This window comes from Ictalurus furcatus, chromosome 20 (genome assembly GCF_023375685.1).
Source record: "Ictalurus furcatus strain D&B chromosome 20, Billie_1.0, whole genome shotgun sequence".
NCBI classification, from domain to species: Eukaryota; Metazoa; Chordata; class Actinopteri; order Siluriformes; family Ictaluridae; genus Ictalurus; species Ictalurus furcatus.
The window spans coordinates 2,978,926-2,989,751 of record NC_071274.1 but is presented as its reverse complement, the minus strand read 5'-3'; positions in this window follow the sequence as shown (position 1 = coordinate 2,989,751).

The window sequence follows — 10,826 nt, the reverse complement described above, 5'->3', positions numbered from 1 at the left end:
TTGGCTGGCCGTGAAAAATCCAATTTGTTCATTAGGGCCACAATCAATACGATGGTTTATGTCGGGATGCATCTGTGATGCGTCTGGAAAAGCTGTGCCGAAGCCTTTGTGTAAATTCCATAATTCAATCGGTTAATTCTGTTAATTCCACATCTATTTCATCTTATAACATTAACCAGTGACACTAACTCAACATAATGCTGATCAATCTATGATATAATATGCTCGGGTTTATGTTCAGACAGCAGGTCATAATGTTCAGATCAGATCGAGTTTTCCTCTTTATCTGATCATATTCCTGGCTATCGTTTACTCATGCCATCATTCAGCGAACTAGTGTGAAAGCGGTCCTGATTTCTCCGAGTTCGACTCCGACGTTGTTCAGGTTTCGGTGAAATCAAATCAAATTTGACCCCGAGTCTGAACGCCATCATGCTCTGACGCATCTCCTATAGGCAGATGAATGAAACAGAACCAACTATAAAATTGTCTGGCAACGTTATGGGGCACTTAAGCAATGACTGAAGCGCAATGGCTGATAAAAGAAAACAAAATCAATATTCGTCATTCTGCGACTCGATTGCAAAACTCCATTTGCTCATAATGACTGCTGCTAATGAGGAAGCCTCGGTGACTCCTCGAGCCACGCCGTCCGAACTCGCCTAATTATTTGAGTGTTACAGTAAACCATGACACTTTATTGGCATACAATTCCATAATGGCACCAATCGATAGAAACCGGGAGGCTTTTGCACGGGTCCATTTTGACACTTTGAATAATTGCCTTGCAAAAAAAAAAAAAAAAAAAAAAATCAAGAGTTTGGTGGTCTGGAATGTTTCCACTGCTAAGAGGAACGGGGAAGAAAAATAGAACACAGCCACTGGTCTGTTTTGCTTCCTGGTGTCCATATTTCTGCTCTGGCACCGCCTGGGCCACGTCCCCTGACCATTAATGGTAGTATGTTTCAGCCGTGTCTTGTCATTTATGTAAGGAATAAAAGATGACAGGATGTGCAGTTATAGGAATATCATCAAAGATGGACGGGTGTGATACAGCCTAAGGTTAAGCAGAGTTAAAGTTACCACAAAGAAGTTGAAAATTTTCCTATAACAGCACATCGTGAAGTGGTTTATTCTTCTTATACTAGAGCGATTTGACTTTTTGTCCATTTATAATGACGTTTAACTTGAACAAGCCTTTCTATTTCTCTATTTTCTAAGGTAAGACCTAAAAACCGCTGCTTATCGTGTTACCGAGAGACCAGGGAGCGCAAGGAAAACCTACAGCTTTAACTCTGACTGCGCTGACACTGGAGGCTCCTTCCATAAATGCTAAATGAACAGTCTGTACATGGTTTCGTGGAGGTTTATTTATTTTTTTATTTCTGATTGCTGCCGGCCAAAAATGCTTGATTTTGCTGCGTTTTTTTTTTTCTTTCCTTCTTCTTTCAAAACTTGTGATTAAACGTGTCTTTTGTTCTTTTTTCGTGGAAAACTACTCGAATCGGCGAAATTGCAACTGCACAAAATTGTTTTGCAGTGATGTTTGCTGGTAAAGGAGACCCGTACTCGTGTACTCACGTTCGACGCACGTGAATCGAAGAGAGCTAAGGTTGAATGCACGTTGTGATGACGTCACATGACGCGTCTTGGCCCAAAGCTGCAGAAAATCTGCGGTAATTGTGGAAAATCGCTTCTTTATGTCGATTGTTCGCTGTATAATTCCGTATGTTCCTTGCAATGTTACAACGAAAACGACAACGTATTTAAACAAGGTCATTAACATGAACCTGCTTTGTCTAACCACCGGAACTACTATCCGAGTTTCTATTACAGAAAATGAATCAGCACCTTCTGACCAATCAGAATTGAGAAATCATCTGAACTGTGGTATAAATAACTCTCTTTGGCTTGTATGGACTATTCCACATCTTATTTTCTAGTGATCTGCTCTCTTAGTCCTAGCCTTTGGATTTCTCTGATGTTGATTATTGGATTATTGTAACCCTACATAAACACACGGTGCAGTTACATTCACGCATCTCCGACACTCTGGCGCAGATGCTACCTGAACGGCTTGAGACGGACAAAACCACTTCTGGATCCGACACGCCAAATCAGTCCTTCTACAGTTTTATTGGAGACGCAGGTGATCCAATTACGGCGGCCATTTGGCTTAAGTGTCTCTTCACATGAGAACATGAGCAAATAATCTTCAGATATGACACAATCAACACCACACACACTAAATCCCTTGCTCAGGCTTCGAGATCATCATGTACAAATGCCCAGAAGATAGAGATCAGCTCTTCAACACACACACTCACACACACACACACACACACACACATATATATATATATATAAATAAATTGTTGGGAAATAATGTAAGGCCCCAGGGTTTGGCGTGCAAGCTAAAGGCCACAACACGGAGATGATCTCTATTGATCGGCAACCCTGGGTGCGTACAGCAGTTCGAGCATTTTGTCACGGTACCGTGAGGCTCAATGACTGATCCCCACCACGCGCTGATGAACGTGCTCGTGCTCCAAGCTTCTTTAATTGATGACGTGCTGCTTTTGGGTGGACCGCTTTCCTTGGTGCGTTCATTTCCTCTCCAAACAGATCCCTTCTTCATTATGTATACACGTATATGTTTTTCCAAATCAGACAGACAGACAGACAGACAGATAGATAGATAGACAGATATTTTACTTATATTATTACCATTAAAGTTAAATAAATGTTTATCTGGGGAGCATGATTTGACAAAGTCGTATGAGATTTTTGTAAGTGAAAAAAGACGAATAGTTATACGAGTCAGACCTAGCTAGCTAGAAAACTACAGGCAGTAAACTTTATAATTAGTAAAGAATAATATAACTTAAGAAATAATACAATTTGTTCTTGACAAAAGGATTAAAAATAACGTAGAATCTTTCAGTCAATAGAAACTTCTCTTTTTTTTACTTTTAGAGAAGAATAAATTGAGAAATAACATGCTTAATAAGTGTAACTTTTTCAGCGGGAATGAGAACATTCCTTAGTGTTGAAGTTTAGCTATTTGTTGACTGCCCCCCCCCCCCCCCCCCAAAATATACTGCCAGCAGGCTAGTTAGCTATATACAATATATATGGCTAACTAGCTGGCTAACTAGCTGGTTAACTAGCTGGCTAACTAGCTACAGTGGATATAAAAAGTCTACACCCCCATGTTAAAATGGCAGGTTTTGGTGATGTAAAAAAATGAAACAAAGTTAAATCATGTCAGAACATTTTCACCTTTATTGTGAAATTGCAACATATAAATATCAGATGGCCAGAAACACGCAGAAACGTGAAGAAAAACTAAAAACTTCCAATAGCCAGCCTGCATGTGTGCACACCCTTTTGTAATTAGGAATGTGGCAGTGTTTAGAATCAACCAATCACATTCAAACTCATGTTAAATACTAATTAGTGTACACCTGCCATCAGTTAAAGTGACTGATTAACCCCAAATAAAGTCCAGCGCTTCCTATAGGATTTCCCTGCCATGTTCTTGTAAAATCCAACTGAAACAGATATGGGCCTCATTGTTGAAAAATATCAATCAGGAGAGGCTTACCAAAAAGAAATCCCAAGGCATTTGATTATATCATGGAACACTGTAAAGATAATAATCAGCGAGAGGAGAAAATATGGCACAACAGTGACACTACTGAAACTGATGAGAAGATCAGGAGAATACTGGTCACGGAGGTTGTGAAGAGGCCGACAGCAATATTAAAAGAATGGCAGAAATTTCTGGCGAGTACTGGTTGCTCCCTACCTGTGACCACGATCTCCTGAATTCTTCATATCGCTATGGGGTAGGGTGGCAAGACCTTTTTTTTTTTTGAAATAAAAACAAAACTAAAAAAATATTTCTTTTTATTTTTTTAAAGAAGGCTTTTACAAGGAAGAATGGCAAAATATTAAGTCAAGTCAAGATGTGCCAAGTGGACTGGCTCTTACCCAAACAGATTGAATGCTGTGACTAAATCTAACGGTGCTTCAACTAAGTATTAGTTTAGGGGTGTGCACACTTATGCAACCAGGTTATTGTACATTTTTTCCTCCTTAACACGATTCTTATTGTTTTACACTTCAATGAATAGATAAACAATTTACAATAATGGTAGAAAAGGTTCTGACAATTTATCCTAGGTTTGTTTTTTTTTAAATAAAATGTCATAAAACCTTGCCATTTTAACAGGGGTGTGTAGACCTTTTTTATATCCACGATAGATGGATAGATAGAACAATGCAAGCCTGTCTGAGATATATATTGTTTATGGGGGAAAAAAAAACGGAAATAAAAACAGTTCTTGCTAGCAGTCATACTTCTAACTCCTAATGTGACTAGCTAGCCAAAATGTTAGCTAAAATGCTATTACTGAAGCATGACGTGAGCTTGTCTCAGAAATATAACTTGAGATCTACATGTTAGTTCATAGTTGGAAAAAAAATAAATAAATAACACAAGCCCGTTCCCGCTAGCAGGAAAAGTCCGACTTTTAGCCCTTAATGTTGCTAGCATCCTGAACTGGCTTATATTTTATTTGGTGGCTAATGTAGTATTATTTTGGTTAATGTTGTCTCATAAAATAGAATTTGAGCTGATAAGATTTATACATAACAGATAGATACTTGATGGAGAAATATAAATCTCACATAGTTGCATTAGTTGTTTTAGTGAGAGCTTTGCTAGATAGTAAGATAGATGGATAGATGGATGGCAGGATCCACAAGTGGGAACCAATTACAAGCAACTGTTAGAAGTAATAACCGAGACTGAGATGATTTAAGTTGTTGTAGATTAACATTTAATCGTTTGGTCCTCTAAGTGTTATCCCTACTGCTATTGATCAATATGCAGGAAGCTACTTTTTAACTACTGACTTTTCATCACAATGATAGATGGATAGATAGATAGATAGATAGATGGATAGAATTTTCAGTGTGTATTTAATATTGTCTTTCAGTAAAAGTACATTATGGGACACAAACCCACTCACATGAACTTGATCTGAGTGTGTGTTTAAATCTGGCTCAGACCTTGTCGGAGCAGACAGAGTGTTTTTGTGAGACCTCCACACACACACTCAGTCCCACCGGAGTATCGCATTCAACCTGAGCGCACTTTGCATCACACATCACCAATTACAGCCCCCCCCCCTCCTCCCCTGTCTCCCTTCAGAAAGCCCAAACTAATTCATCCCATTAAAGTTCAAGCAGGTTCTCTTTCAATAATATAATCATATACAAAAGCATTCACATATTTTCCTCTGCCATGTTTTTTTTTTTAATATATTTTTTTTTACTTTACCTGCTCTTCATTTATTCCCAAAAACCTGCTTGTTGCTTTTCCATCTCACTCAAAAAGGAAACGTCGGAGACTTGTAATATTAGATTTGCTGTAAAATCTGCCACTGCCAAGTACACAAACGGCACACACTCTGATTAGAGCGATCAGAAGAACATCCATCACTAAAAGAGAGGCTGTTTTAATTTGAGGACTTGGGTAGAATAAAATAAAGCATTAAAAAAAAAAAAAACCCTCTTAGCTGGCGGAGCCAGGAGTGAAAGGTGAGCTGAGGATTATGGCCGTGGCTTTTTAGCCGGTCCTCTCGATGTGTTATACTTCACTAAACCATCACAATAATGCTATTGTGGCCTCTGCTTTCCATCATAACCCTAGCTTTCCCCTCTTAGGCAAGTCATATCACGTTTTTTCAATAGAAACACTTTAAAGTACGGATGCACTGATACCCATACTTATATCACGTACTCGTACACGTAAAAGTGCTCCGATACCAACATTCGATATCGTGATACACTGTAGGACCTAAGCGTAGGTTATGTTGACGCACTAATAAACAAACATGAAATGACCACCACCTGGATGGTCGCCATGATTACTGATGGAAAAGAAAACAAAGCAGATTCAGCATCTTCCACCAATACAGTAACCTATTATAAACCGTATTGAGAACGTGACCTGAGCCCACAGAGTAGTATCAGAAAGCATGGTCGTTAAAATGAGCGCAAGTTGAACGGCGTGAATTGTGCGCATACAAGCTTTCAGAGAAACCGTCGCATGTGAGAGCAATTCAGGTCAGCGAGCACTGAGACACGTACATCTCCTTTCTCATCGATCGCCAGAGTATAAACACGATATTATATATTGATATATAATACTAAGTTGGTTATTCATATACTTGGTATTACTAAAAATGGTATTGATGCATCCCAAGTTTAAAGGCATTACAATTACTACTGAAAACATTCAACTTTAGCTACATTTAAATAAGGGATCATGGGGGGGGAGAGGATCATATTACTTTTGGTTTTACAAATGGTATAGAAATGGCTGTGATTCAAAATGCTAATGATGATGTACTCGAGATCTAAAAATCAGATAAAGAGCATAAAAGTGGACAGTCATTGGGACAGAAAAGTGACCGAATATCTCTGTGGAGAAATCCTTCCCCCAGCCCACTTGAAAGCAAACAAGAGTCCGATTGGGTTGAGAGGCTCTTCACGGTGCACTCAGGAAAGAATCTGAGTAGGTAAAGCATCCAGTCCAATTTCAGGCGATCTGGAGTGCATAACTTTGTCATCTCGAGAGCCGTGCTGAAAAATAACACTTAGGAAGCCAGCCAAGCGGACGAGCGAGAGGCAGCCTCAAGCCTATAGAGGAAAATTCCAGCCAGAAGGGCATTCATAGTTTCCAAAGAAAAGACCAACTCTGGGCCACTTTTCAAACGCCTGGTAACTCCAGTGTCGCAGGTTATATTGGTGTTTTTAAGATGTTGGGTGCGATCCCATTGGCTATTCACCCTTCCAAATAAATGAGTTTCTGTTACGTTTTTTACTGATGGGCTCTGAGAAAGATCTCCGATCATTACAGTGAAGAAAAAAATAATGATAAACCCATGGGCTGAGCTTTCTAATCCGCCACACTTCCTTCACAAAAGTATTAGGACTAGCAGCAAAATATCCAAAGATTTCCAAAATCATATTAGCTAACATAAGCTAGGTACCCAGCCAGGTAACAAGGAAATGCTAGTAAATAATTAGTTTAAAGTAAGCTAGCTAGCTTTTTGGCTATTTCTTTATTTTTATTTATTTATTTTTTGCTAGGTTAGCACCGCTAAAAACAAACATTCACTTTTTGCTAACATTTAGCTATGAACCTACACTTCTTACAGTGCATCCATCAGCTAGTTATCTAGCATACATAGCTAACATGCAAACGCTAAGATATAAAAAGTATCATTTTATATATTTTTTTTTTTAAAACAACTTTTGTTTACATATTTATTTGAACGTACACTTTTTACGCTACATAAACAAGCACTTATGAATGAGCACAAAGTTTGGAAACAAGCTAGCAAACAGCACTAGCTAGGGAATTAGCTCGCATTTAAATACTTGTAGCTTGGAGGAAAGTTAAAAAAAAAAAAAAAGATACCTAGATAACTTAAAAACAAACAAAAATGAATCTTGAGCACTTTAAAACGGTGGTCACCAACCCTGTTCCTACAGATTGACATTCCTGAAGACTTTAGCTCCAACCGTAATCGTGCCCACCTGACCATCTAATCATTGCCTTAAGAAGTTCTTGATCAACTAAAACAGGTGTGTTTAGATTTTGGATGGAGATGAAAGCTGCAGGAAAGTAGATCTTAAGCAAGAGGGTTGGTGACCACTGCTATAAAACTATATTGGACCCTAATTATCAGGCAGTTAGTCTCAAACCTAATGAGTAAGAGCGAATTCTTCCAAGAGCAAATTCATGAAGGGGGGGGGGGGAGTTGTAAGAAAAGCTACACTCGTGCTTTACGTATCCTTTTAAATTAATGTACTTTGAAACTTGGAGCATCGTGAGGCATCTTTTAAGTTTAGGTCGGGGTAAATCAGCAAATCAATGCTGCACAGGGATGACAGCTCTGAGATGGCCCCATAAAAGCAAAGGTGTGAAACAAAAAGAAAACAAGGGGAAAAATGGAGAAAAAACCCCCCAACAAGCTATTTCGATTTAAAGCACCTATCTGAGATCCGAGAGCCTTGAGAATTGGATTGGATTACTGTCGGGCAGATTTACTCCGGAGGCACGCTGGCTCTGCATCATCGTAGGGCCCCCTGCTCCTCGATCAATGGCAATATTTACGGCGTCCGTTTCAGGCGGCCCTTCACCACCACGCATGGAGCACTAAACAAACAGAAGGCAGTGCTTTCCCAATCACACATCCACTCCAGCATCAGGCTCATCTCTCCATCCGGACATGGCGGAATGACGGCGTGGGCTGCTACTCGTTTATTTCACACTAAAGTGGGATAGAAAGTTATCAGATATCATAAAATTGTATCATCAGTTCAAGAAACTTGAAAGGTTAGTGTTATTAGTCCTCACTGTCACTCTGCTGCTATTAACGCTTTACTTCAGGGGAGTGGTCATAAGGCTACATGGCATCAACTGACATAATCTTACAGTACATAACCAACATAAACCTATATAGTTGATATAAACCCATATAAATGACGTAAATATACATGACTGATATAACTCTACATAACGGCCCTATATATTATTACCTAGCCCTATATAAATGGCATGACCCTAAATAACTAATATAAACCTATACAAATGACATCAATCAACATAACTGACATAAATCTGCATAGTTGACATAAACCTACATAAATGACATGACCCTACATAACTAATATAAACCTATATAACTGACATAAACCCATATAAATGACATAAATATACATGACTGATATAACATCTACATAATGGCCCTATATATTATTACATAACCCTATATAACTGACATGACCCTAAATAACTAATATAAGCCTACATAACCGACATGAATCTGCATGTGACATAAACCGTCATACTGTAGTTGATATAAACCTACACAACTAACATAACTCTGCATAGCTGACATAAACCTACACAAATGACATAACCCTATATAATTGACATAAACCTACATAACTGACAAAAACATACATTTCTGACTATAAACTTTCATAATCTACTTGACATAAACCTACATAACTAACATAAAGCTCCATAGCTGACATAACCCTACATAACTGACATGAATCTGCATAACGAGCATAAACCTACATATTGACATAAACCTACATAACTGATCAGAACCTATAGTACATAGCTGACATGAACGTATATAGCTGACATAAGCCTACATAAATGATAAATACACATTTCTGACATAAACCTTCATACTGTAGTTGACATAAACCTGCATAGTCGGCATAAGTCTAGATAACTGACATGAATCTGCATAACAAACATAAATCTACATAACTCACCAAAACCTATAGTACATAGCTGACATGAACCTATATAGTTGACATAACCCTACTTAACTGACATAACCCTACATAAAAAGGATTATTCCAAAAAACATTAGCTGTCATAAAGACTACGTCTGTCCATTTGAATTTGAAGTTCATGCAACACGTATATGACTTGACATAGATTTCCGATGACATACAATTGTGTTCTCACTTTCTGGCCTGTTTATATTTTTTCTTCCCGAGACATCAAGGTCAACTCTCATGACGTTCTAATGTCAACTTGGAAGGCGACGATCAACTTGACATGAAAATTCTAGTCTTTCTGGCAGCTGATCTCGATGTCTACGTATATTTTTTTTCCATCAGTTGTCATGAAGAGTATCATGATCCCTAAATGAACGGCTTGCGTAGCGTTATGAAGTGTGCCGTATCTTGTCCAACAGTAACTCGAGAGTGTTTCCAACGAATATATTTGCGAGACGAACCCTATTTCACCTCATAGTTCACTGGCTGGTGTACGCTAATTGAAATCACTTGAGGTAAAATGTCTTCCCATAACAAAGTGCTCTTATAGAAATCCTTAACTGCATCATATTGAGTTATTGTATAATCGCTCAGGCCCTCAGTCCCGAACAAAAGACTTTATATTTCATCATCCAAGCCCCCCCCAAAACAAAATGAGCATTTTCATTAGCTAATGGCTACGAATGGACACTACACAACTCTGTGTTTAAAAACAAGGCCCAAGTATGAGGAGGAAATCAGTAGCCATGTATCAGGCTAAAAGAATTGAGGCATTCATTTAGTAACTGAGCAACTGTTCAGAAGGACGGATGAGCTGGCAGGGGGGAGAAATGTGAGATTCTGAATTAAAATCATATGATTTTCCATTCCTTCGCTGAGAACGTTTAATATATTTAGCCTTACAATGCTTACATGCTGAGCTAACACACTAGCTAGAGTGTGTAGCGTAAAATCCTCCGTTTCAGAATGAGGACGCGATGGCATTGATTATTTCTTCTCTTCCTCTTCTAATGTGTTCAGTAACCGTGTTCACTGTGCTTAAATATTAATAACACGAAAATGAATGCTAACGCTAGTAGCCTGTGTGTAGATTCTGGACATGTTAAGTAATCCAAAAATCTATTAATGACGGATGTAATACAGTCAGGTGACAAATTAAAGGGGACAGAAAGGGCAACGTGTCTTAGTAAGATGTATGAACAGCTTGGTATTAGTTCTACACATCTCTGGAACTGTACCGGAGTGACGAACACCATTTTCCCCCAAAACAGATATTCCCTTAGTCGATGTTTCGATGTTGGCGGAACTGAAGACCACTGCACCTATCTATCGAATCTGTAATCTCCCATGGATGTTCAGTTTGGTTGAGATTTGTTGACTGGGATGGCCATTTACATCCTCAGGAAACCATTCTGGGAGCTCTTTTGCCCTGTGGCTGG